At 52.1% G+C, this 26656-nt stretch overlaps 1 protein-coding gene across 3 annotated transcripts in view; it reads left to right on the top strand.

Annotated features, from left to right (window-relative positions):
- ARHGEF9 (Cdc42 guanine nucleotide exchange factor 9) overlaps window positions 1-26656 on the top strand; it is a 185278-nt gene that overhangs the window by 57614 nt on the left and 101008 nt on the right. The window contains exon 1 of one of the 3 annotated variants that reach the window (XM_086756116.1): window positions 15857-15942. The exons of the other annotated variants lie outside the window; for them this stretch is intronic. The gene's annotated coding sequence lies outside the window, so the exon portion shown is untranslated. Of the gene's footprint in view, window positions 1-15856; window positions 15943-26656 lie in introns of those variants that run through there. 3 annotated transcript variants of the gene reach the window in all.

Raw genomic sequence — 26656 nt, forward strand, 5'->3', positions numbered from 1 at the left:
CTGGTTCCAGGGTGAAGATGAAATTGCTTCCCTCTTCAGCAATCGCTGGTGTCTGGAAGAGCAATTTGAAGTGAAAGGTGTGACACCTTTTGGAGCCCCTTCGGTTTGGAATTGTTATTTTCTTTGCAGCGTGGGATTCGCATTCAAGAGGTGTCTGAGCTTTGTACTCGGCAGAAAAGCAGTGCGTAGCTTGTCCCGTCCTCCTCGCGCTCACCCAGTAGCTACACCGCTGCCGCTTCAGACGTGCGTGGGTTTTCATCGTGTTGGCGCGGCATTGCAGGCTGAGCTTGGCCTACATCCGGCTTTCTGGAATGGAGCGACACCGTGGCTGCGTTTAAATGAAATGACTTCTATAGAAAGTGAAGCTTTTAAAAGCGAAAGCCTTCCTTTTGAGGAATGCTGCCGTTTACTGCGCGAGCGCAGCAGGCAGACCGCAGCCGGGCTCCCCAGCCCCCTTATGCCGAGGGTGCCCCGTGCCAGGCGCTCGCGGGGCGGCGCGCGGGGCGAGACGCGTTTCCCGGTGCCTTACGTCCTCGCGCAGAAGAGCTGAAGGTTAGCGTAGAAGAGGTATGAGAGCTCGTAGCCCTTCTCTGGCTCCTGGCGCTGGTTCTCCAGAGGTCTGGATGGTGGGAGCACCTCTTTGTTGGTCTGCCTGGGCTTTCCCAGCTGAGAACCGCCGCTCCGAGTCACTCTGCGGGGGCGGCCCTGTCTGGTGCCCGGGAGCCGCTGGCGTCCGTGCCACAGAGGCTGCGTTCGGATTCGTGCGGCTTTTTAGAGAGGATGCTCCAGAGAATTGTGGGGGGGAAAACTTTGCATGGTTACGCCTTCCCGGACACTTATTTTAGACCAGACACAAAGGAACTGTGAAATATTTTTCTGTTATTGTTTGACTGGAGAAATTTTTGCATTTGGGGGTATTTGTCCTGCTATTTCATCATTTCAAAGACATTCGGGCAGCTTGCTGTTTTCTCCTCTCCCTCCCGCCATAATCAGTTTGAGTCCTGGTGCGCAGTTTCAGATGGGGTTTCCAAAGCGGACAGGAGACGTGCGCGGATGCACATTTGGGAGTAAGAGCGAGAGCCTTGCCGAAGGAAAAGTATTTGTTGATTTGTTAGAACGTGCCTCGTTAAAGGGAACAGCGTCTCTTGTCTCTGAAAGAGCAGCTTGAGAAGACAGATGAGAGTGGGAGAGGCAGCGAGAGCCCAGGGACTATTTGGGATTCCCAGGGCTTGGCTCAGAGGCTGGAAGTGGTACTGTGGGGCGTGTTTTCAGCCTGAAAGCGCTTCTCTAACGTTGGAGCGTCACACTGAGTGTTCAGCTTTGGCTGAGTGGCTTTGCAGAGAGAGCAGGGGGTCTAAACGGGGGGATCAAAGTCAGGTCTTCCCACTGGACGCTGTGAAGAGAAGGAGGCAGCAGCTGCCAGCTTGGGTCACGCGATGGCTGCGGCTCGGGCAGGTGGGGAGTGGAGCGTGGTGGTCGCCACGCTGCTGAAGAAAGGTGTGCTTCTAAAAGAGTAAGGCAGCTCCTGTGCGACGGGGAGTGTTAGTGCCTCCTGTCCAATTGCCCCGCTACCAATATCTCTGCACAAACGGTAACTGGAAGTGCTCTGAGGGCACAGACTTGTCCCGCTCCGTGCCAAGGAGCACTGTACATGGTGTCCTCATGTCTGTGAGGAGCTGGTTTGCTCTCAGGAGGAGCTGCATGAGGCCCTACTTTGGGGCAGAAGTTGGCCTTATTATGGCGGTGTCATAGGAGGATGAGGAATGAACTGATGCTTGCTTTTTTTTTTTTTGGGGGTGGTGGTCTCTAAGTCATGTTTAATGAATGGTGCAGCAAGACTTCTGTTGCTAGTGCCTATCCAATACCTGTTTTGGAGTCTCGGGGGTTATTAAATCAGCTGTACCCAACTCAGAATTCACTGGTAACTTTTAAAAGCAGAAACAATTAGCAGACTCAGTGGGAGAAGAGCTTTCAGCAAGAAGCAATTTAATGTGCTGAAAAGGCTGTGTATGCAACATAATCAATGTGGGGGACTGTATGAACATACCAGGGGTAGTTTTCTGGCAGGCTTCATGCACACTGATTTTTCAGGGTTCAATAGTCTTCCTAAACTCAGGAAAGCACTAATCTCCTTGAGGGAACAAATAAAGCAAGCGGACAAGAAAAGAAAGTAATTTCATCAAGGATAAATTGCCCTCTTGTTCCTGCCAACACGCTCACGAACAGCTCTAGTCACAGAGCGTTGGCTGCTTCTGACGGAGCTTTTGCAGCGTGCCTTGGCTTCCCCGGCAGGTCGGAGCGCTGCCCTCCTGTCGTCACCAAGGGTGGCTCCTTGTCGGGGAGCTCTGCGGGTAGGTGAGGGAATGGCTTTAACCTGTACGCTTTGTAGGGAAAGCTCGCAGGAGGAGCCGCTTCCCGGTGAGGAAAGCTGCAGGGCGCTGCCTTGTCCCTGGCAGGGCAGTGGACAGGAACGGACCAGGATAGCTCGCCACGTCCAGGATGGTCCACAAGGGACCGGTTTCCAATTTCCCTCGCGCTCCTGCGGTGCGTCTACGCTTGGTCGAGTTACTCAAGACCTCCAAGATCGATGGAGCCGACATGAAGCTCCCGTATGCGAACTGCAGAGCTACGCGTGATCGCTATGCGAGATTTTTGAGTCCAGCTCATGAGTATTCCCGCGGAGAACATCCATGCTGGCACCACTGCCCATCCTGTGTCGTTACACCAAGAGCCACTGAGTGAGCACAACAGCGATGTAATGTTTTGGGACTTGGCAGTAAATCCAGATGTGAAACTCCTGCAGTGTCCAGTAAGACGTTTCCCCGTTTTCTCCGGTTTATTCATCACAACTAACGCAGCAGTGACGGACCAGTGTGCATCCAGGCTTATGCCAAACGATTTCCTTAAGCGCTGCTTTAATGTTTTCCATGGAGATTGTGGGTTTTGGTTGGAAAACTAGATTTACAACCAATTTCTGTGTTTGTTCTGCTACCTGGAAGTTTTTCCCTTCTTTTTGGGGGTGAAGGCTCAAATAAGAAAAAATCAAATTTTTAAGACTCTGAACTGCAATTGGGTATCGTTATTGACACTCTTAGCTTTTACATTTTAGCTGAAACTGAAAATTTTCTTCAGAAAGCTTGTTTAAAAAAAAAAAAAAAAACAACAACAAAAACCAAACAAAACCCCTTGGCAACCTAAGGCAGTTTTAATATCTGTGAGCGTTTTGTGCAGAAGTGGCAATTTTGTGATCAGCCCCACGATGGCTATGGTACGGCGTGCGTCTGAGTGCGCTTTACTTCGAGGCTTAATCTATTGTACGGTGTTTCCGTGGGCTGTCGGATAATGGCAGCCTTCGACAGCTCGCCCCGTTTCAGTGAAAGAGAAAGGGAATAGTGAATATAATTCCTGTAAATGAGTGTAAAATGATTTGAGGTCTTATGAGATCCAGCATTAGGAATATTACAAAAAAAGCGAATACTTAAGAGCCGCTGGAGCTCAGCCCTGCCGCTCGGTCGGTTTTACGTGGGCTCGAAGTCAGTGGGAGCGGAGAACACCCGCGGTACGGCGGGAGCTGGCCCCACCTGGGGTGAGGGACCAGAGCTGTTATTAAATGCTAAAAATAAGATTGAAATGCAAGAAAAATGGGAGGGTGGGGGGAAGAAAAGAAAAAGAGAAAACTTGGGTGAGGGGAGAGATCACAATGAGCCGGTTTCTCTCCATGCTGTCACAGCCACCTGGGCCAAGGTGATCCTAGGAGTTTTACGTGTCGCCAGAAAGCAGGGCCCGAGCATCACGTAAGGCGTGGAAGAGCGCGAGCGGGGCGTGGAACGACGACTGGCAGGGCAGAAGGATTTAGCAGATACGCTGCGGTGCCCCAGTCCGTCAAATCCACGCTCTGTTCTGCGCGTGGCGCATACAGGGCGAGGAGTGCTCGTTCTGCTTTTTGTTGGTGTTTTTTTTTTGTGGAGTTAATTGAAAGAGGTTTCCCATTGTTTTTCTTTTAAAACATCAAAATCGGAGGGGGAAGTCTAGATTCCCGCTGGGGATGTTGGAGAAAAGATGAGACTCCTGAGGAATAATCACTCCGTGCTGGAGCCTTCCCATTGCTGAAGTACTCAGCAGAATGGTTTTCTGGTTTCCAGCTGGAACTGTAGGTATCGAAGCAAGTCGTTTAACAAAAATGTTCTCTAATGAGCGGCAGTTCTGGGAATCTTTGCCAAAACACGATTTTTCTTCAGTTTGCAGTAAAGTTTTGCAAGCTCAAAAAAACTCGGGAAATATTTTGGAGGAAATGTAACCAAATAAACCCGAGCACCAGTTAGAGCTGCTGGTGTAATCAGAACGCGGCTAGAGAACTGGTTTTGAGCAGTTCCCACAGGAAAATCCCCTTCACGTCTACGGGCAGGCGGCGAGAGCTCCTCACCGACGCACCTCCACTTCACAAGTTTATCCCTCTGCTGGGTATGTCAGTGCTGTGAAGGCATCTCTTAAATACAGCTAGTCCCGAAGAAGGTGGGAAAATATTGCAGAACCTGTTTGCCTGCTGAGTTTGTGTGTAATATTGATCCGCTGACTGGCGCTTTGGATGTACGACCGCAGTGATGAAGGTTCTGCAGCTGTAAGGGAGAGCATCTTCGGGCCAGAAACTTTAGCAGTGAGCAACGGTGGACGTTTGACTTGGAAGGAAGAAAATGCTTAAGTAATTCTGCGATGCCTGGCGGGTGAGTCGTTAGCTGCTGCTCGGCGATGAGCTGCGTCTCTCGGGTACGCTGTTGGCGTTCCCTGCCCGTGTTGCTCTGTGCCAGCCGGGACGTTCCCCCAAGATGGGGCTGCGATTCAGAGCTTGAGGAAATTCTGCGTGGTTTTACGTGTCTTTATAAGGAAAAGGCCCGTACGTGAGTGGGAGATTAGCATCGTTTAGAGACACGGAGGCAGCCCCTCCCGCCTGCCTGTTTGTGAACTGCGTGGGATCAGGGTGTTCTTAACGGGGCGCTTTGCGGGAACCAAACCGCTGCGGAGCGGAAGCGGGGTAAAACACAAGCCACGCGTTTGGTGTTTCGCACCTTTTCGCCTCACGCAGGAGTGTTTGTGTAATGCCTCTACGCTTAGTCTGCTATCCCCAAAAGGCCGCTTTTTTTTTTTTTTATTTTCACAACATGGCTTAATTAAGAAAAATGGAGTTTTATAAACAACCCTGTACATTTCCAGCCTATTCCCTTTAAAAAAAAAATCCGCCGGCAGGATCGAGGTGGTAGACAACAAGCCGGGAGCGTGGTTCAGCGTGCTCGGAGTTTTCTGGCTGCGTTTGTAGCCCCCGGTGCAGGTCGGTTGAACGGTCTTGTGCGTTTCAGGCATTTCAAATGCCATTATAGGTCCCGTCTGGCGGAGAGTTTAAGCAAGCAAAGGCCACACGCCCAGCGTTTGTTTTAGCACTCTACCTTTGATTCTGTCTTGTTTTTTCACAGCTGAGATCTTAAGGAGTCGCGGCGATTGCCTTTAGCCGTGTGAGCCAATGCGTCTGCTGCTTGTGTTTCCAGAAGCTTTAGATTTTGGGGAAAATTTGAAACGATGCCCTTGCAGTCTCACCTGGTTTGTGCAAGTAATCTTGCATATTTCTGTTCTGAGGAGCTCTGTGTGCATCTTTATTTTGTGAAAATCTAGGGTAAACCACAAAAATCTGCCGTTCTTGTAGAATACAGGAAAAATTTCAATGGCTGCCTGTGTAACTTACTTCTCGTGCCGTATTCTAAACATGGTTAAAATTGTCAGTTTACGGGAATGACGCTCTCGGAGGCGCTGGACACTCATCCCGTCTGACAACATCCCTTTCTAAGAACCTGCAAAGATTAGTTTGTAGCATCGATTTTTCCCATGTGGAAGTTTCTAAGGATGAAAAGCCCTGTGTAGAATATCTCCATGCAACTTCAGTGACAAAAATCGCTAAGCGCGTTACGTATAAATAGCAAACTGCCTTCTTGAGGGACTGTAGAGACTGCTCTTGAGATAGCTAAGTAGACACGCGTACGGTAAAATACGGGTGTATTCAGCGCTCCGGAAGGCGGTGGATGGTGTTCTGACTTCGTCACACGGGCTCTTAAAGTCCTTGCCGCTGTGTAATCCCTTGTACCCAGCAGTGATGGTGTGGCACATCTAGGACATAATTAGCAGCTTCACTGCCAATCAGAGTACCGAATGGTGAAGGACAGTTTGGGAAGGCAAAGGGTGGACCTGACTCATCAATCGTGAGTGTCTGGGAACTAGATGCAGGAAAAGGCTGGGGCAGTTTAATGGGATTTGGATTAAATATGGTTTAATGGGATTTTGGCATGAGTGTGGTTTTTAACATCTGCCTGCCTCACTGGTTCTTTCCGACATCTGCTCGGGCGAGTGTGTTCTGGTTTGCATCCACTTCAGAAAAGCAACACCTCAGTGATGACGGGCACGCAGCGAGACTGCTCTCGCAGAAGCCCCTGCCGGGCTCGTCCCAGTGCGTCCCCTCAGGGTCGTGGGGGAGAGAACGGCTGAGACAACGGCCAGGGGGGTTGTGGGGACCTCTGATCATCTTTCCCAGGCCAGTTCCAAGCAGGTTTTCCTTCTGGATGTCTTTTTCCTGGTTGTGCAAATCTGTGCGAAGCTCGAGACCTTCCCCCTTTAAGCTCACCCTCTTTTTCCAGGGCTGTTGAAAAGCCTTGGGTGTGCTTCTGGTTGGCGCGCAAGCCCGGAAAGCCTGCACAGAACGTCTGCAAGCATTATCTTTGAATCCAAACCACCAACTCGCTTGGACAACGTCCCTCACCTCTCGCTTCCTTTTCCCCTGCCCTTTTATAAGAGCATTTTTTTGCTGGTGTTGAGAAAATTCATGCCCACACACATACGTTTTGTGCTGATGTAATGATGCTACTGAGCGTGACTTATTTTTTAGCAAAATAAATGCAAAGGTAGAGTTGTATTGCAGTTGGTGGAAAGGAGCTGTTCTGAACCGGTATTGTCGTGCTGTCTTCCTTCCAAGAATGCTGTCCTTCTAAACAACGCCACGTTTGTTTAAAATGAAGGTCATGTACCGTGCTGGTTATCCTGACAGGATGGACTGAGCGGCAGAAGGCTGATGTTAAAATTGAGTCCCAGCACCGCTATAAATAGAGACGACAGGTAACCAAATCTAGGAACCTAAAGAGCGTTACAGAGCTCGATATTTTCTTTAAAATCCTCGAGCAATACTAACGCTAAGATAAGTATATTCAGAAACAGTTTCTTGTGGAGCTTTTTGTATGATATCGTCACGAGTTATACGCTTGGTCTGTCTCCCTAGCGCTCTCTTTGTGCGGTCAGACCGTCTCAGGGTGACTTTTTTTATGCCTCGCGCTTTACGACAAGCACGCTGACGCTGTGAGTTGTGAGCAGACCTGGCAGGCTGACTGGCGTGGGGTGGGGCGGTGGGAATACGCGTTGGAGCGGCTCCTGTGCGTTCTTGGCAACGGGGCACTAACAGGTCCTGGTCTCAAAGTGGAAGATTGTGGAGAAGAAGAACAAACGCACGCAGGCAAAGTGTGTCGGTAGGTGACTCTGGTGCGATAACCTGTTGGTGCCTGGTGGAAACAGGCTGAATTTTAGATACCAGCTCACTGCATCCTGTTCTGCATAGAACTCGTGGGGAATGCCTGTTGCAAAGGACGTAATACCTTCTCTGGGCTTACTACCTGCTGGCTCTCTGGGAGTTTTGGGGGACAAACAGACTGGGACAACTCCATTTCCTTCCAGGAATTGCAGGGTCGTTTTCCATCCCCTTAATTTCCAAGTCTCCAGCCACTAGAGGGAGAGGATGCGACGTATTTATGGCTTTGGGTGCAGGTGGGATGTGCGTGTAATAAAGGAATTGCTTTTCTACAGAGAGGCTTTCCGAGCAGTACTGTCGCTGGTTTTAACCCCTTTGTTTGTCTGACTACAGTTTCATAACCGCTCGTGAGATTTTCCCTGTGTAGACTTCTGTTGGTTTACGACCTGAAGTTGTAAGTGCTCTGGAAGAGGTTGGATGATCCTTGTCCATGTTTTACACCCTGTTTTTGCTGTCGAGCATCCCTGCTGTGAAATGGCTTCCGTGGGGAAAGCTTTGGCTGCTCCTGGATCTGCCTGTCTCCTCGTGTTACCGCACGCCCCGCTGCACCGACACGGCGTAACGTACCGCATGGCAAGGCAGAAATGGAAGACGTGGGAGCAGCAGGAGGGCGATACCCCTTCCTCTTGCCTTCTTCCTGGCAAGCCAGAGACCCCCTGAGCCCATGGCCTGTTTCCTCTGCAGTAATAAAACACACCCAGGAGGGATCTCATTTCGTTTGGAATTAAACCGTTGGGTTAGTAATTATTGGAGGCAGATGAGTTTTGAACATTTCAAAGGACGCCAGCGTGGAGCTGTAGGTTTCGGGAGGGGAGCAGGGATGGAAGTTTTAAGAAAGGCCGTGTCAGAAGGTGACTTTTGTATACTTTTGGAAATGAAAGGATTGACGCTTTCCTTCGCAGTGGGGAAGAGTTGCGGGCTGGCTGTGGCCATGAAGGTCTGGTGAGGGGACTGTGGGGCTTGCAGGGGTCCTGACAAGCAGCCTGGGATGGAAGCAGTGTGCTCAATAGTTTTGAGGAGCTGCAGCCTTCAGTGTGCGGTACTATTTGTCAGGTGAATTTACACCCCTCTGCGGATGGTGGGTGGGGAAGAGAGAGGCTCTCTGCCTTTCTTTTGACTCCGGTGGGTGCCTCAAGGCAGTGCTCCTCGAAGGGAAACCTCATGATGCTTTAGCAGCCTCAACTGTTGAAGGAGAGCGTCTCTCTGGGTGACTTTCCTGACTCTGAAAGTCAATGGTTCCAGTTAACCGAGGGACTCAGCAAAGAGGTTTCCTTACGCTGACTGGAGCTGCGGATGATGCTCCAGCACAAGAAATTCTCCTGGTGAGGCTGGGGCTGGTCCCAGCTGCTCCTTTCCCTGCCTGTTTCACTTGCCCAGCTGCATCCTGGCCGGCACAGCTGATGGCAGGCAGGAGAACGCAGAGAGGGAAATGCACAGGAAAACGCTAGAAACCTTGAGACTGACCTGATCCAGGCACATCAGAAAAATATGAGCGTAAGGACCAAATGTACATCATCCTAGAGAAGACAAAAACACTCCTCGTTGTCCTGGCTGTCCATCTCTGGACATCCCATACTTGTAGGGCTGAGGGTCAGCTGCTCGGGGAGCCCTCCCTACTCCAGTGCACGCTCCTCTCTGCGCGCCTTGCTTGGCTGAGGGTCTCTTACCACGCGCCTGTAACTGGGACCCACTGAGGCCGTGAGAACGTGGCTGCCAACTGAATTGCTTAAGCTCAGCGTGCAAGGCCGCAGGTCACAGCTTGTATTAAATAATGGAGCTAGAAGAGCGACGGGCGAATACGAAAGACTCCTCCGCATCGCTCTGTGCATTTTGATGAACTGTGGCCATAGCCTTATAAATGTGACCTGCTCGTTAAGCCTTCCCTCGCCTGATGGAGATTTGAAGTCTTGGAAGACCGATCTGCCCGCCTTCTGTACAACAGCTTTCTTTATCGAGAGCCAGGCTGTAAATTTGTTGTTCAAGCCGTAATCCCGCGGAGTTCCATGGGAGCTCTGCGTGGCTGGACCACGGTGCCGTCTCACCGCTCTGGTTCCTGCCAGCGCAGATCTCTCAGCGGGAGGAAAAGCCTTTCTGTGCTGGGTTTAGTGTGTATTTGTGGGTGTGGGACCAGGTTGGGATGCCTGATCTGAAGGCACCCAGCTCCAGCGAGATCTCCACTGGGTTTGGGTGGGAGAGAGGGGACGGAGGGGAGCTCAGATGTGAATCCAGCTTTCGCTGTTGTGACAGGGGAGGGCTGTAAGAGCCCCTGGACCATGGGGCATGGCTCTATCCCCGGGTCCTGCAAGGGAGCGTCCCTCCTGGCAAGAGGGAGGAGCACGGTTGCAGGGTATCTACCTTTGCCTGTCCCTTCTGACCCTAAAATGCATGACCCGGGGAGCATCTATTGTTTCCCTGTAGATCTTCTCCTGGATAGTAATATTAAGCTCTAGTTTTCTTTAAAATAATTCTTTTTGGCTGCAGATCTCTCTCTAAATACGTAAATAAAATTAATTTATAGACGAGCATTATACTACTTGTAAAGCCCTTTATTTTTTCAAATTTAGTTTTATTCCTTTTTTTAATCTCCATAGGATTTTCCCCGAATAAGCAGAACTAGGGCAGTGCCAGTGACAGATGGACATAAAGAAAGAAGATTTGGATGCTGGAGAGACTTTTAGCGGGCTTGGGATCTGAACTGGGGTGCTTTCCTTATCGCCCTAAGAGCTGGATTTGCCTGCGGGTTATTAATTTTGCCTCTAAAGCAGAGGTCTTGGCAACAGAGCACGTTCCTTGGCAACAGGCTGCTGTGGTTTCATTAAGGCAGGTGTGGGAGTTTTAAAAAAAAAAAATGCCACTGTTGGAAAAAAGTTGAAAGATATTAGCAAACCAAACAGGCCGCGGCGTGAGTCGTCCTGTCAGTCAGCCGGGGTGACCGGGAGGAGGGAACGGTGAACGGGATGGGATCGGCGGAGGCCTGGCAGAGGAGTCGTTCCGGAAGGGAGGCAGGTACGGCGCTTGAGAGCTCTGCTGCCTTCCCGGGGCCGGGCTGCGGCTGTCCCCGGCCGTCCTGCGGGACAGCGTCGGGTGGGAGGAACGTCCGTGTGTCTGGGAGGTCTGCTGTGAACGGAACAGTTTACCTCGTTAAACAATCGCTTTTTAAAAGCGGATTTCCAAACTGTGGTTTTCCACTAGGGCTTTCACAAAAGTTATAGTTTCGTTTTGTCCTCTCAAAAACTGAAGCTTTAGTGAAATCAAACCAAAAGCCCTTTGAGGAGAGTCTGTGGACAGCGTGGCCGTGGTCCGTCCCATCGTCTGCTGCCTTTGACAGGAGCGAGCCGGACGTGATGCGCACCTCTGCCTGGAGCAGGCTGGTGTCTCTTTGCACTGGGACTGTAAATGTGCGTATACTGAATAATTAATAATGCCAAATAGATGTAATTAAATTAGCAATAACTCTAGTTATATGTGCCAGCGTATAGAGCGTGCGTACACGTGGCCGATCCCGACTGGAGAAGTGGTTTGGAGCAGACATGCGAGTTTGGGCTCCCCTGTTTGTCCCCGCCGCCGCTTTGCGGTGTAAGGCAGGGGAAGAGCTTGTGCCACTGGTCTGCAGCTCCAAGAGGGTGGAGAATCGTCTTTTTCCCTTCCTGTGGCTAACGGCAAGATCTCCATCGCTGACACCGGAGCAAGTGATTTTTATGCGCTTGGTCAAGTCCTGTGATTTATGACTGAAGCTGTCTTGGTGTCGGAGTTGGTTCAGGAGGACGCTGGTATCTGAGGCTTGTGAAGATGTCACCTCCTGTTACAGAACAAACAATCCTGTAACGTACCAGAAATAATGACAATACTTAGCGAGAGCCCGAAGCGCCGCCGTTATTGCTGTGCTAATCTGGGAGGCACCGGGCCGTTCTGACAGTATTCCGTAGGGTTCGGGGTTTTTCCTGGAGGAAGGCACATATTTCATAGCTGCGTAGCGTGGCTGATTGCTTTCTGAAGCCGGGCTGCGTGATTCCTAGCAGAGGTTGTACGAATCCCCCTCCTTTCCCATTAATTAACCTGTAGGGTTTGGTGCCTTTGCGGTTCAGTGGAGGTGATGGCTGCAAGAACACTTTTGTGCTTTCTGATACGTAATGAAGAGCATTTGCCTTCTGCAGCAGGGAACGAACCGCGGCGTGACGGGGCTCTCCGAAGAGCCTGCTCGGGGTTGGGGAGGGAAGAGGGAGGGTGGGTGAAGAGCAGAGGAGGGGAAATCCCTTTGTGAAGGCAGCAGAAGGGGAGGGGAGAGAAGCATCTTGGAAGAAGTCTACACGTCCAGAGAGCAGTTTGGAGCAGTATTCTTACGGTGGGATTAAAGAAAGGAGGCCGTGGAGATCTAAAGGAGGTTTCAGTGGCAATATATGGCGAAGAAAAGAGATTGGAGCCGGGTGAAACCCTGTAATGCTGCTGTGTTTCCTTCACTGCTCTCGCAGGTTGCAAGAAAATGACCCATCAAGTCTGGGACCCCAGCGTTGTGTTTTGGGTCTGTCTCAGAGGAGGGATCTGCACCCAAAAGCTGCCCTCCGACACCGCAGCACGGTAGTACATACCGGTGGGAGAGCAGAGAGGGTGTCTGCGCGTATTGGATCCGACAGCGGATCGCAGCGAGAGTGTTGTCGGTGTGATGTGTGTCCCTTGAATGACTCCACGCGTCTTGGGTGAGGTACAGGGAGGGAGATTTGCTTTTTCAGCGGTGCAGCGTGATAGTAAGTGTTCTTCTGCTCGTACTCATTCGCTTTGCTTTTGAATCGCTCTCTAGCTGCAGACATTCAGGAGAAAAAAGAGACTTCCAGGGCTGAGCGTGGAAGCGTGATCCAGCAGTGGGCCGGGAGCAGTGTCCCCCGCCGCCAGCGCTCGGGGAGCTGGCAGGATGCTCTGTGCTGCAGGAAGTTTTCTTTGGACACGTTTTAGACCAAGCGGCTGGGTTATCCCAAAAGTTGGTTGAGCCAGACCAGGAGTGTGGTAAAGGGGGTTGTGCAGGCGATGGGGATCCACAAGCAGCTGAGGCTGAAGCACACCAGCTGGTTTTGGTCTTTATTCTGCAGGGAAAGCAACTTTTAGAGCCTGTGACAGGTAAAACGTGAGCAGAGCGCAGCTCTGCTGAGAATGAACGGGGCGTTGTGTTATCAATGAGAAATACGAGTTCTTACAGGGGACTTCTTCTGGAGCAATCCCTCCGGCAAACCAAGGACCTGCTCACCGCAGCACAATCTGTTCCGTGCCGCCCCAGCGGGACCCGGCACTGCTTTGTGTTGCCTCGGGTGTGTGAGCTGCCCTGGGGGCTCCGCGGCAGCCCCGGCAGACCCCCGCTGACGTGACCCTCTGCAGAGGTATGCCGAATGTGATGTGCGGCTGGATGCATCCCCACCTTCCGTGGTGCTGGAGTTGTGGGCAAGCAATAGCCAAACAGACTTTCTTCTTTTGCACGTCTTCTTCAGTGCCTCTCTAGAAACAGAGGAGTTTCCTCAAATTGTTTCAGGCAATACTGAATTATTTACTATCTTTGGTAGTAGAAATCACCTTTTTTTTTGTAAGGTAAATCACAGGGCAGGAGCCTGCAGTGCAAACTCTGCGCCCAAATACCGCGCATGGGAAGCTGCCGCTGTTTCCCCGTAGGCAATAGGGATTGTGCGGTGTCACTGCGGTGCCCGGGCCCTTTCCGCCGTTGTGGGGTTGCTCCGGTGGAGAAGCTCGCGGGCGGCTGGCTCTTCCTGCTGCGCCCTCTGCTCTGGCAGGCCTTCTGGGTTTGGTTCCCTGCCCGCTGGCCGCCTGCAGAATGCTTTGCGCAGAGACTGAGCGACAGCGGTGCGTTTTCTTGGCAGCTGGGCTCTTTCCGAGGTTGCGTGTGCCAGCGTCGCTGCCCCGCTGATCCGGGCAGGACTGGATTTGTGTGCACGCACCGATGCCGACTCAGGGATTTGGCTCATCTCCGGTCCTTGTTGCCTTTTGTCACCTTCGCAGGGAGCGAGAATTAACTTGGCAACCTCTGGTTTACTTCTCAAATCAGCTTAGCGTAAACAAGGGCTAGGAAGTGAGAGAGTGGGATATTAGCTGTATTGACAGGCCTCATCAACAGCTGACAGCGGGAGGAGAGGAATCGGTACAATTTCTGCTTGTGCATAACAAGCCTCTACAAAAATTGTCCTCCTCCTCCTCCAAATCCACCTTACCAATCAGAGCAGCAGGGTGGAATGTGCCAGATGACAGCTCCCTCCGCGTGCACTGCTGAGGTCAGGATGGGTGTAACGCTGGCTGAAGGCAGTGGAGTTACCGGGGTGATCAATAATGTGGATCTCTCATTTCGTATTTCCCTGTAGGAAAAAAATTGACCTTCCATTGGAGATAACGTGATCTCTGCTTTCGTTTTTAGTCCAGTTTGCTGAAGGAAACACTGCCCGCGCACTCGGGATGTCTGTCTGTTGGTTCTTCCGTCCCAGCTCTCCCCAGTACAGTTTCTGAGTGGGTTGGGAGGCTGCACTGGACCCAAGTGACGTCCCAAGCAGATGTAAATAACCTGCCTGGCGTTTCTGTCGCTTGGCGTAGGAAGCGTAGGCAGGATTCCAGAGTTTGGATGTCTATAAGGGTTTACCTCCCAGTTCTCTCCTTTGTTGGCCATCTCTGGGAATAACGATAGCTGTCAGCGCCTGTGTGAAAGGTGATGGAATGCAGCTTGATATAACTAGAGCAGGCTCGGTGGAGCCCCAGCGATGCGGGGATGCTGGGCAGCATCCCTTCACTCCCGCCTGTGCTTTTTTTCCTGTCCGATTTAAATAAGTGCGGACGCCCAGGCTGTGATCCCTCGCGCGTCCTGCTGAACGGCGCAGGGCTAGCAGAACGCGGCAGTCACGAGGAGCTGTGTGTTGTTTCCTGACTCAAAACCTCCGGCTGCAGGAAAAACGTTGCCTCCTCTGGAGGTCAGGAGCCGGAGATTCAAATGCCCTCCTGCCCTTGGAGCAGGAGTGCTTGGGGGGGCGGGAAACCCAACATGCAGACACAACCCTAAGTCCTCTGCAAATGTAGTAGAAGAGATTGTAGCTTCGCTGCAGGCTTTGCAGGGTATTTAATGTATGGATCCAGTATATCCAGCGTATCCAGTGTGTGTGTATCCTGGCTGCGGGCTTCTGTGCCCAGAGCGGCCTGTGAGCCGTTTTCCGCAGCCTCCATCGTTTTTACCTGCCCTCCCCTGCCTCTGAAGCCGGCTGCGCCCTTCATCAGCTGCCGAAGAGGAGATAGTGGAAATTTTGGGGGCTATTCTGACCATACTCGGGTGCGTGCCGGTGCTCGCAAAGGGCTGCACCTTCCTGCGGGCAGAGGGCTGTGAATGGCCTTGGCCAGCTCCCCTCCATCCCCGTGTCTTCCCCTGTGCTGTGGGGAGAACCGTGTGGACATACGTGTCCCAGCTGGAGGGGTGGGAGGATCCGGTCCTGTTCCCAGTTGGCCATGCGCGTCCCATATGCTATCGCCGCCTCTCCTCACCGGCGCCGGGCGGACCGGTCTCATCCGCCCCGGCGTGGCGGGTGGCCGTGCTGGTGGCGGACGCTTAACGAGAGCCTTGTCTGCTCTAACCGTGTGGGGGGCTGTCGTTCCCCTGCTCTGCCCAGAAACTCGGAGTGGGCAGGGGGTTAAAAACCTTTAGCGGGGAGCAGAGCGTGGGTGCTGGGGGAGGATGGCCCTGGGCTGGCGCAGCCCTTTTCCGTGCTGGGAGGTGGTGTTTTGGTGGGAAGGGGACTTATCCTGCCGTGCGGAGAGCGGAGTGACAACTTACTGCCCTTCCAACCTCCGCAAAATCCCCGGCCCCTTGCTGGGCGCGGAGGCACGTGCTGACTTTGCGGATTTGGGAGTCCCGTAGCGCCGGGGGCGAGGGTGACCCTGTGCCGGGAGGAGGACAGGGTGCTGGGCGCCCACGGGGGACCCTCCCGAAGTTCTTGCAGGTCCCCCCTCCCTTTTCTCCGCTCCCCTCCTGCAGAGTTTGAAAGCACGGCGAGGGAAAGGAAAGGACATCCCCCTCCCCTCCAGTCCCTCCGTCTGTGCCTGAAATAAATAACCGCGATCGCAGGTAGCGAGGAGGCTGCTAATAACGCTCTCCTGGCAGGCACGGGATCGCCGGCTGAGGGATGGCTGACTGAGAGCTCCGGGCGAGCGTGGGGGTGGGGGGCTGCTTTTTTTTTTTTCTGCCAGCTCTCACCAGGCAGTAGGGATTTTTTTTTTTTTTTTTTCTCCCCTCCCTGATAATAAGGACATCATCAGAAGCAAGATGCAGTGGCTAAGGGATGGAGCAGGAATGGTGAGTTCAGGTAGCTATGTCTTTCTTTTTTCCTCTTATTGCAGTACTTGGACGGGGAAAAAAGCCTCCGTCCTAGCTCCCGACTCCTCCTTTGCTCCCCGTCCTTGAAACCATTGATCACTCTGGAGCCATTTTATGGACTCTGCATTCCCCAACTGCTGAGCAAAAGAACAAAAACGCAATGGAGGGGAGGAGGGTGTGCACGAGTGGGGCGTGGGAGGGGGCAGCGGCGCTTGGCAGGGGCTGGGGGTGTCGGTGGGGTGAACCGGTGGGGTTGGGGGGGAAAGGAAAGGGGTTTCCGGGTGCGGGTGTGTGGTGTCGGAGCTAGGACAGGAGCACCGGAGCGGGGCTGCCGGCAGCGTTCTGGCCGCCGGGACCTGTCAGATCTGCCCCTTCTGTGGATGATGAGTTGCGGCGTGGGGGGAGCCTGGATGCGCTGCTGAGCCGGAGCGTCCCTGCCCTGGCTCGCATCAGACCGTAACGCGCTCCTCTAAGTGCAGGGCTTCAGGAAAGCAGTTAAAACAGTGACAGCTCTGCTTAATTTAAAATAAAAATACTGCCAAGGTGCAGCTGCCCTCGCTGTGCCTGGCTCTGAGGGGCTGTGTCTGCCGGGAGGGAGAGCGGGGAAGTTCCCCCATCTCGGCGAGGATCCCCGTTCCTCATTCAGAAACTTCCCGGTGAAGAGATGCGGTTGTTGTTGAGATACTCCTCCTCCTCCTCCTACTCCCCAGCTCTCCCTCCTCACACAGCTTTGCTTTGCAATGCTGTTTCCCTCTGCTTTCCCATCTCCGCGCTGGACTGGATTTTGCAGATTTTTTTTTTTGTGTGTGTGTTTTTTTTTTCCCTTCCCTGGGCGTTTTGCGTGCTGCAGGGAGCCTCAGGGCATCCCTACGGGCTGGTCCCATGGCTCGGACCCGCTCCGGGCTGCTGGCGTCACCTGGCTCAGCCCTTGCGTTTCGGCTCCCTTGGGGGCACCCAGCAGATGTTCCTGGCAGCGGGGAGGATTTTGGAGCCAGCGCAAGAATCTCTGCCCGTTCTCTCCCGATGCCCGGTCGCCAGCTCCGTGGTGCCCTGTGCGGCTTGCTCTGCCCTCCGTCCCCTCTGAGATACTCACACGAACGGGAGGTTAATGGTTTATGCTTCTGAAAGGCTCTGGAGCCGGCACGGGAAGCGTAACGTGAGGGTGTAGGCAGCAGCCTGCAGCAGATAGGAAATTTGTTGCGGGTCCTATTTAAGGCTTGTCTAGCACCCCGCAACACTTTGGGGGTTTTGCTGCCTCCTCCCACCCTCTGAGCATCCAGGCTTTTCCTTCCCCTCGGCCGCCCCGTCCCCCCCGCGTGCGTGTCAGCGTAGCGCTTTCCCCCTCTCCGCCGGTGTCTAAGCAACACAAATCGCCTTTCACCCGTTTGCCGATTTCCATTTTTCAGAGATTACTGTGCTGAAGGAAGAGCGGGGATGGAAGGGTGCTGTGGCTCTTTCACCCTTCTCCCTTTCCTCCTGGGGGGCTGCTGAGCGCTGCTGGGGAGGGGACGTGGTGCAGGGCAAGCTGCGTTTCTAATTGACATAGCACAAGACTTGACACTTTCTCGCCCTCTTATCTTTCCAGCTTCCTCTCTTGCTGCCAGCAGTAAGGGAGACTCAGTTATTTTGTTCTGATTAGTCTAATTTTTGCCTTCTCTTAGAGAGAAATTATGGCGCTTCCTGAATAGCTTGTAATTTAAAATATTTTGAGGGGAAAGCAAAACTCCAGTGATTGATTTTTTTTTTTTTTTGAAGTAAGTTCCACCCAGGAATTTCCCAATATTGCTCCTTCTAATAAGGGAAAAATGAAAGAGAAGGCTGTGGTTTCTATTTTTCATAAGCATTTAACAACCTCAGCAGTATTTGCAGATGCTCCGTGTATCTCTAGATCATCTGAAAAGAAGGTAAAAAACGATTACAAACCAACAAAATAAAACGGAACCCAGTAAGATAAATCCAGCGGGGATCTTTGCAGTCGTTGCGCGCGAGGAGCCTGGTTCCCCGGGGACGGGTGGGTGGCTGTGGTCCGAGGGCTTCGGCGGGCGATCGGTGCTCCTGCTCTTCCTGCCGCGCTGCGGAGCCGAGGTCCCGGCTGCGCTCGGTCCGCGCAAATCCTGCTCCCATTTTGCCAGACGAGGCATGTTGGTCCAGCTGTCCTGGCCAAGTGCCAGAGCAGACAGCCGTGCGCCGTGGAATGCGGATTTTGCGGGTTGTTCCCATTGCTACCTTACTTTAATTTTTAGTACTTTAAAATATTGGATCATATTGGTGCAGCCTGCTAAACAAACGGGTCATTCACGCACCAGAAGTAGCTGTATTTCAGCAAGTCGGTGGCAATATTCCTGTCTCAGTCTACTGGCTGAAATGTGCTACAGAAGGAGGAAACGGCTCCCTTTGCTGCGAAGTGAAGGCTGGTCGATCCGTTCACACCCGTTAAGCTGCCGGTGAAGAACCTCGGCCTCTCATCTAGAGCAACGCTGGAGCCGTGCTCATCAGCACTGAGCCTCTATTATGGATTTGAAAATGCCTTTTTTTTTGCTCTGAGACCATTTTCAGTGTATCCACTAAAGAACAGCGATAGAAATTTATTTTGGCTAGCATCCCTGGACTTCGTTCTGCTCGGGCACGTAGGTCTAACCCAGGATTTCAGATGGGTGCCTCAGAAGTTCTGCGCAGCACTGATTTACTGAAAGCGCTGTTTTCTGTCGTCCTCAGAGCTGGGTTGAAGAGCCAAACCCGCTCCCTTCCAGAGCTGGTGATCTCCAAGAAGGATGTCACTCGTGTTTTACCTTGTGTTCCCATGGCAGGTGGCTCTTTAGTTCTAAATCGGCCCCTAAACCTGTTATTCCATAATACTAAGCTGTCGGGGCTTTTTTTTTTCCCCTCCTTTGCATGTGCTGCTTCCCGTTTTTAAACAATTAATCTTTTTCCAATTATGCCGGCGTCCCGTGAGGGTGTTTTACACGCTCCGTTGGTACTGAGTTGCTAAACTCCGCTCGTATCTGTTTCGAACCCAAAAAGATGAAAGTAATTGTCATTGGTAGTGATGAGAATCAATCTACGCATCTGATCAGCACCGTAAGTACGGCGATTATTTGGTTAGGGGCTCTTCACGGAGAATATTGATCTGGCACGATCATCGGATGAGTTGGTTTAAGCCGTGCCGTGATGCTGCCTTTTCTGGAACAGTTTTTTAGCAGACGAGGGCAGGGTTTTTCCCCGAGCCTTTGGCTGTGTTGCAGGAAAGACAAGCGTGCATCTCCCTTGGTGTTTCCTCACAGAAGGTCTAATTCTGGGCTTAAGGCTGTGCCTGTGAAAGTCGGAGTGAGCGCAGCCCTTAGCTTCAGTGCATACAGAGTCCTAGGGTTTGGGTTTTTGGTTTTTTTTTAATGCATATAAAGCCATATTTTTACAGTGCATGTTGTTCAAATATTTAAAATCAATCTGTTGATATTTGACATTTCTGTCATAAACAAAAAGTAAGCTGTTGTAAGTCATCACAACTTAAAATATATTGAAAAGGAAGTCAGTGAATAACAGGGCCAAATACTGCCCGTGCTGGAGATGTCTGCGAGCAGGGCAGTGCAGCAGCCAGAAACTTTCTTACATTTTTTTCTTATTGGTTCTTCTCCGCGTGTCAGTCTGCGGGTCATGGGATAGCTGAAGTACAGAGACTCTTTGCGCTCCATAATCCTAAAAAGCTCGGTGTGAAGTCAGGAGATGAGAACTGTAAGAAAGCGGTTCCGGCCCAATTTTCGTTTTTGGAAGTTTGGATGAGCCAATGCAGCTGGCAGAGAGAAGCCAGGCCAGGATGGGATGGAGAAAGGACCTGGCAGTATCCAGGCGTTAGGGGAGGATGGGAGCCGGGGGCCCAGCGCACCCGGACTCCGCGGGGATCGGAGGGAGCCGGCAGCACCCGGCCGGCTGGTGGCTGAGCGCGGAGCAGCAAAGTCCCCGGGGATGCCGCAGGGTCCCGCCGAACGGCTTGGGTGGCCCGCGGAGGATGCGCTTTGCTCTGTCGTCTCCGTACCCGGCGGCCTCAGCAGAGAGGGCCTTTTCCACACGAGTGGCTTATTGCAAGTTTGCTCCTGTTCATCCTGGGATTGTTGTCACTGGAGGTTGGTACTGGGATTGAACGAGCCCTGTGTGCACTGGAGACTCTGGTGTCTGCTGCAGTGCTGTAGAGCTCCAAAGCCTGAAGTCAGTCCTACCAAATGCGTTTCTTTGTGGGGTGTTCCTCACCCACGTAGTTTCTGTTCTGTTTTCCATTTCACTCCGAGTTTGGGGCTGCTTTACTCTTTCAATCACAGCCTCCCGCCAGCATTGCTCTAAGAGTGCGCAATAAACGGCCAGGTGAAGAGTCGATGTTATGGTAAATAAAAATATTTCCATAAATAGCTGATGCATGCTGCCGATTGCCCTTGTGTCAATCCCAGGAGCGGCTGGGAGGAGGCCTGGCTCTGGTCCCAGTGCAAACCATGGCTCTGTGTCCCAGTTCCTACCTCCTGGATAACAAACATGCTGCTAAGTTCTCCGTCTCCCGAGATGCATCCCAATGATTCATCGGGGATGTCTGGCAAACCCTTTGAGACCATTGCTTGGAGGGTGCCGCAGAACCACAAAGCAGTGTTTCGTAGACCGTCGAGCAGGACGCGCTCACTGGGAAGCCGCGCGTGCTGTGTGGTCACAAAGTCCATCGGTCCCGTCTGCGTTCAGGGCTTTGGTGTGGGAGCATGGCAGGCGTGGTGAACTGCAGGGCTGTTTAACTGCTAAGAACCTGATTTCCTTGTATCCAGTCAAAGGGTTTTTCTTTTTTTAAACACTTCTTGAAAAATCTCTGAAATGCTTCAAGCTAACATCTTAATGCATTTATGACATTAGCTGCTTCTGCTCCAGAATGGTTGCTGCGAATCTCTTTGAGCCCGGCTGTTATTTTGAACATGACTAATTCCCTGAGTGACTAAGCTTTTAGATAATAGGAAAAATTCATCGAGTTATCGTGGTCTCCCATAGTTTCTATTGTTACAAAAACAAGTCTTATGAAAAAAGAAAATAAAGTTGCCTGTTATATAACGTGGGCAGGGAAAGGCAAGGCACGCGTTGTTAGAGAACGGCAGCAGTGTCGTATCTGGGGGCCGGTTCCAGGCTGTGAAATCTCTAACTGGTCTGGTAGGAGGGCGTGGGTGAGAGATGAAGTCCAGTTGCTGGTCCGGAGCTGTGGTGAGCTCCCGTGGAGCCCAAAGAGCCGTGCCCGTGTGCACGAGGGCTCTGTTCCGAGGGGATCCCAACCTCTGTCTGCCCAGCTCTGCTGTGCTACCGCAGTCCTGAGATTTAACCCAAGATCACGCAGGGCACGCAGTAAATTACCCCGCACAGCGGCCCTCGGCTCTACCCCAGAGCATCGCTGTGGGTGATTAGTGATGCAGAGGGGCGATTCGTGCTTTTTGAAGAAGCCAACGCAACACCAGGTTGTTTTCCGTGCCCGTTGTGTTCAAGCCATCTTATCCCGCGCAGCCGGTGTTGCTTTGGTTCCCCGCGAGCGGTCGGCGGGAGGGCAGCGCTGCAGGCGATCCCACCGAGCCAGGGTGGAATGGGAAGCGAAAGCCCGTTGGCATTCATCTGCCTCATTCAGAGAGAGAGGAAAAAAAAAAGCTGTAAACTTCTTTTTCCTTTTTACTGCTGATATTATTGCTGATAAAAAAAAGCGGTTTATGCTCTATTCATGCATCTACTGATATCCAGCTGGAGCTCCTACTTCATTAGGTTGTCTTGCCTCGTTTTCCTCATTAGAAGAGTGCCAGATTCAATCGCCTGTTCCCTCTCCTTATTTTGGGAGGCAGAGAGAGGAGGAGAAAATGATTTATACGAAATACATCTAATTCTCTAGGTTAATTTGTGTGAAGAACATGAGACCCATGGGTCAGCTGCTTAATAAGATGGTTTGTTCTTTACTCGATATCTGGACAAGGAGAAATCCAGAGAAGCTGAAATACACCCTTTGATTTTCACGGCAAAGAGCTTTCTCTTCTCTGTGTCTGTGCAGCTGGATTTCCAGGGACCACACTGGGGACACGGACCCTGGATTTAGTGAGGTAGTTTCTAGAGGGTGATAATTTTTTTTCTTTTCCCCATTTACCACTTTGTCCAGGCGTGTGTCGATGTGAAGATCTCTGCAATTTAATGTCAGCAATGAGAGCAGAAGCCCCGGAGTTCCTGAAGAGTGCCTGGAGGGAGGAGTGGAAGGAGGGGACTTGTCCTGGGTTTTCCTGCGGTTTGGGCTGGGCTTTTTTACCTTGTTTTCAGGCTCAGCTGCAAGCCCAGAAGCCTGAGAAGTAAAATCAAGAAGTACATGTCTATATATATATTTTTTTTTTTGGCCATTTTTTCAGACAAAAGAGAGCTTACGTAAGGTTAGAATGAATATCCGAATTTGATGGGTCATCTTTTCAACTGAACTTTCTTGGCCCCTGAAGTCTTTCTCTGTGACCAGGGCAGTTGGTGTCACCACATCTGATTTCTGCTAGATTTTTGAGGGCTTGTCTTCTTTTCTTTTTCAAAACTTGGGAGCCTGAGGATGCTTCTATAGTACAGGCTGGTGTGTGGAGCAGATGCCAGAAGAGAAAGCACTTCAACATGATTGCCAGGGGCATAAGATTTTAGTCTGTCTTAATGCTTTGCATTCAAATAAACTTGAAAATAGAAGTTTTGTTTTTCTCACTGCAATCTAGACAAGCACAATGGAATCAACCCCCTAGACAGGCTTTCTCTTCATGCTGTTCCAGCGTGGTTTATCTAGTGTTACAAAAGCTACAAGAGCTGATGACACCAGTCCATCACTCCTTGTGTGGCCCTGCGCGGCCGCTGATGGAGGACGTTAGCTGGGATGCACTGAGCCATGCTGGGATGGGGACAACACCTGGGCAGAATGCTCTAGAAGAAACATCTGGACCCCTTATAAGACAACAGCGACAAGGCTTTGGCTTTATTTCTCCCTCCCAGCATCATGCAAGTGCTTTAATTCTTCAACAGAGGAAAGAGCACCATCTGCTGAGATGCTGGCTCTGTTTGTAGAAGGAACCAGGATGCATTGAGGTCTCCACATGAGGCCCAAGGCCAACCTTGGTTAGTAAGTGACGTGTCACCCCTGCCCTTCGCTCACGGGGTGCGGACCTGTTTACCTGAACGTGGTTGGTTTTAGGAGGGTGAGTTACCAAGGCTGGTGCACAAGTGCATCGCAGCCTCCCTGGCCTACCTTTGGTTGTTGTTTGGCTGTCATTATTAAATGAAAAGGGTATAAATAAACCAGTCTCTACACCGAGGACACAATCCTGCTGTGTATCACTTCTTGTTTTCCGAGCTGAAATTAGAGCTGGTGAAGCATGGGGAAGAGTTCACCTGCTGCAGCTTGCCTCTGCTCCGTGTGTCTCTGCATCTAGTACGTCTACCGAGGGTCAGGCTGTGAAGGTCAATGTGACGCTTCCCATCTTCTGGTGAAACTCTCGTTTTTCTTTTTCATGGAATACTTAGAGCGGTGACCCAGGATGCTCAGCTCTGTCCCCATAGCCTCTGAGCGTCGTGTCATGCTCTTGGCCAGTTGCTCGTGCAGGTTAAGCAGTGTGGCAGACTCAACATCCGACAGTGCCCTGTGTTCTCTAAACATGGAAAAAGTGGGCTTAGAAAGTCCACTTATTCCTTTTCAAGCACTCTTAGCCTTGCCACAAGAGCAATTTGCTTCACAGGTCTTGCTCTGCCCGCTTCCCCATCCCCTTTCTCTCCCATTTCGCTCTTTGCAGGCTCTCATCTCAGCCTTTTCTTACGCAGTTCTTCCTCTGAAGTCCATTTATCTCACCAGCTTTTTTGTCCCCCTCTCCTTTCCCTTTTGTCTGTCTGTAACTGCGCAGGGAGGTGCCTCTGTGTCAGACTTGCTGTGAAGAGAAAGGAAAAAGAGGCAACTCCCAGTTTAAGAAAATCCTCCTTTTTGGAAACTTAGCAAATCATAATCCCACTGGCCTTTAATCTCTGAAACCCCGAGGTTAATTCCTGGCTAGATTTAGAAAAAAAAAATGAATTTGATGGTCTTCTCGTAATCTCTGATAGAGCCGGTGACTCCAACCCCAGGTCGGTGCCTGACGTAGCAGCAGCAGTCGGTGCGTGCCCGGCAGATCAGACTGGGAATGGAAGAGCAGTTGCCCGTCTCCTGCCCACACGTCCCTGGGTACCGTTGCTCTCCGTTCCTCTTTGGGGGCAGTAGTAATTCAAATTAAAAGTTTAAACTTCTCTCTTGTGCTGCATAGCTCCGAGTTGGGCTTGTGCTCAAAGAGGGAATCAAAAGAGCCGAAGCCGTTCAGGACCGACGGTTGCCGGCAGCCGTTTTCCCCTAGGCCGTGGGCTCCGTCCAGTCCAAACCAACAGGACCATCGTTTCATTCCCACTCAGAATCACAAGCCACCACGGGATATGTTTGAAACTCTCCCAAATTCACCAAAGCATCTCTCTCCTTTGCCTGAGTGATGAGCCAGGTTCTCCTGGCCTGGCAGAGCTGGGGTCCTCATGCCAAACCCCGGAGCTCAGCCACGCCGCTTCCTCAGAACTCGCTGGCTCTGTCTGGAGGTTACGGGTTCGAGTGCTTCACTTCTGCAGTTAATGGGAGATGGAGCTGATGTGTTAGGAAAACAGATGCCCCTGCGTGTCCAGGAGATTGCTGCAGTGGAGGCTGTTAATCAGGACGGGGAACTGGAGCTGAACTGGCCTCTCCCGCCAGCTGGTGCGGAGCGTACCTGTCAATGGGAGTGGAACACAGCACCGTTGAACGTTCGGGTTACAAATCCCCGCTCCCGAGGTACAGCTGGATTTTCCAGCCGGCAGCGGTGGGCTGTGCTCATTGCTGGAGACATCCGTTGGAGGGAGTCGTGGTCGCGTGGCTGAGCCCGATGTGTTACGCACGTGAGGAATGAAGGCTTGGCATCGTCTTCAGAGGCTTGCCTCAAAATTACTGTGTTGTAATTAGCATTATTGCAGGGGCCCTTGTGATTTGGCTGTTATTTGGGAGCCCAGCATACGCTGTCTCTCTGTGTATGTGTCTGTACAGGTTTATGTGTACGTACGGATGTGTGTGTGTGGTGTAGCAGGGGAAGCCCTGGCTCCGTCCCTGGTCGATATGCCTCGTGGAGAGGTGCCGAGGTTCAAAGCTGCTTTCTCATACGGAAGCAGCCATCACTGCTCTTGCATTACGAGCAGTGCTCCTGAAAGCTGCTGTGGTGCCGGGGCACGTGCTGGGCTGTGAGGGAGGTGGCGTTTATATAACTATTACAAATCTTTCCTTGTTCTTCAATTTAGCTCTGTGCAGAAGGTTAGGCTAAACTTTTCAGAAGGCATTACAGGAAGGTAAACTTTGTGGTGGTTTGCATAAACCCCTGCTGTGTAGGTGCTCTTTTTCAGTAAGGCTTCTAAGAGAAAGCATCATCCATTGTCATCTATCAGCATTTAGTGCAGGCAGGAGGCATGGGACATTACATAAAGCAGCAAGTACCGTTGGGAATACTGTGGCTCTTCTTTAAATAGCAGCTTCTGTGGAGTGAATCTGTTTGTGCGGCTCACCCTTGGTAGCTGTCACGCACACGACTTCCCCTGCAGCCCGATACTCGCAGCGGTGCGCGCTGAGGCACCCGCCGCTTTCCTGCCTGATCTCCGGGGCCTTCGCTCTGGAGCACCGCCGGGGAGCACGGACGCTGCGGCCGCAGCCCCCCGGGCCGCACCAGCCCCGCGTGCCTCTCCCCCAGCCCCTCCGGCCGGGGCGGATGGCGGCGGGGTCTCGGCGGCTGCCGGTGACGCCGTGGCGGGGGACCGCTGACGGGCAGGGGCTGGCTTCGTCGCCTGGTTTATCATCCCTGCCCTCCCCTGTGCTCTGAGTGGCTCGGCTCCTGCAGAATGACTGCCTGAGCCCTGCCAGGAGCACCGCTCGTCGCAAAATCCTCTTTCTCAGCTACGGAAGTGGCTATTGAGCATGCCTGATGGCTGCTGCACCTTTTTTCTTTTTCTTTTTTTTTTTTTTTCTGGATATTTCTTAGGCCTCTGCTGCTTTCACCTGCCCAATTTTTGCTCCCCCTGTCCGTATGCAAAGGCACAGAGGAGCCCACCTCGAAACCCTCCCGGCTGCCTCCCGTTCTTGGTGTTGAGAGGACGCAAAGCGCGGGACGGGCTGTGTGCGCGGAGGTGTCTGCAGGCCCTCGGGCTGCTGCGGGCGGGTAGAACCTCGCCACTGTGCTTTCTGTAGAAGTAAAGCTGCATCTGAGGCTGGGGTCCAGACCCCAGCTTCCTCTGGGCTCATCCCAGCTCAGAGGAAAAGATTAACGGGCTGTGAAGATGCCTCTAAATGCGGGCCTGTTGTAGACTTTGGAGAGGTCACTGTTATTGCCGAGACCAAAACCGGGATTTCCTTGGGCGTTTGTGTGGGAGTTCAGGCCCAGGCTTTGGCACGTCGCCTGCATTGTTTCGGGAAAGGGTGGTAACAGTAATAAACGCTCCACATCTATTAGGTGTTTGCTGTTCTGATTAGTCTAAAATTACATCAGACAGGAGGGAGGGCACTGCAGGGCCTCGGTCCTCGCCCACCCGACGCCGCTCTCCTTTGGTGTTTGGGGGCGGATTTAGGAAAAGCCTGCTCCTTCTGAGGGAGCCCGCTGGCAACCCAAAGAGCAAAGGAA

Source organism: Chlamydotis macqueenii, chromosome 11 (genome assembly GCF_036417535.1).
Source record: "Chlamydotis macqueenii isolate bChlMac1 chromosome 11, bChlMac1.mat, whole genome shotgun sequence".
In the NCBI taxonomy this organism is placed as follows: Eukaryota; Metazoa; Chordata; class Aves; order Otidiformes; family Otididae; genus Chlamydotis; species Chlamydotis macqueenii.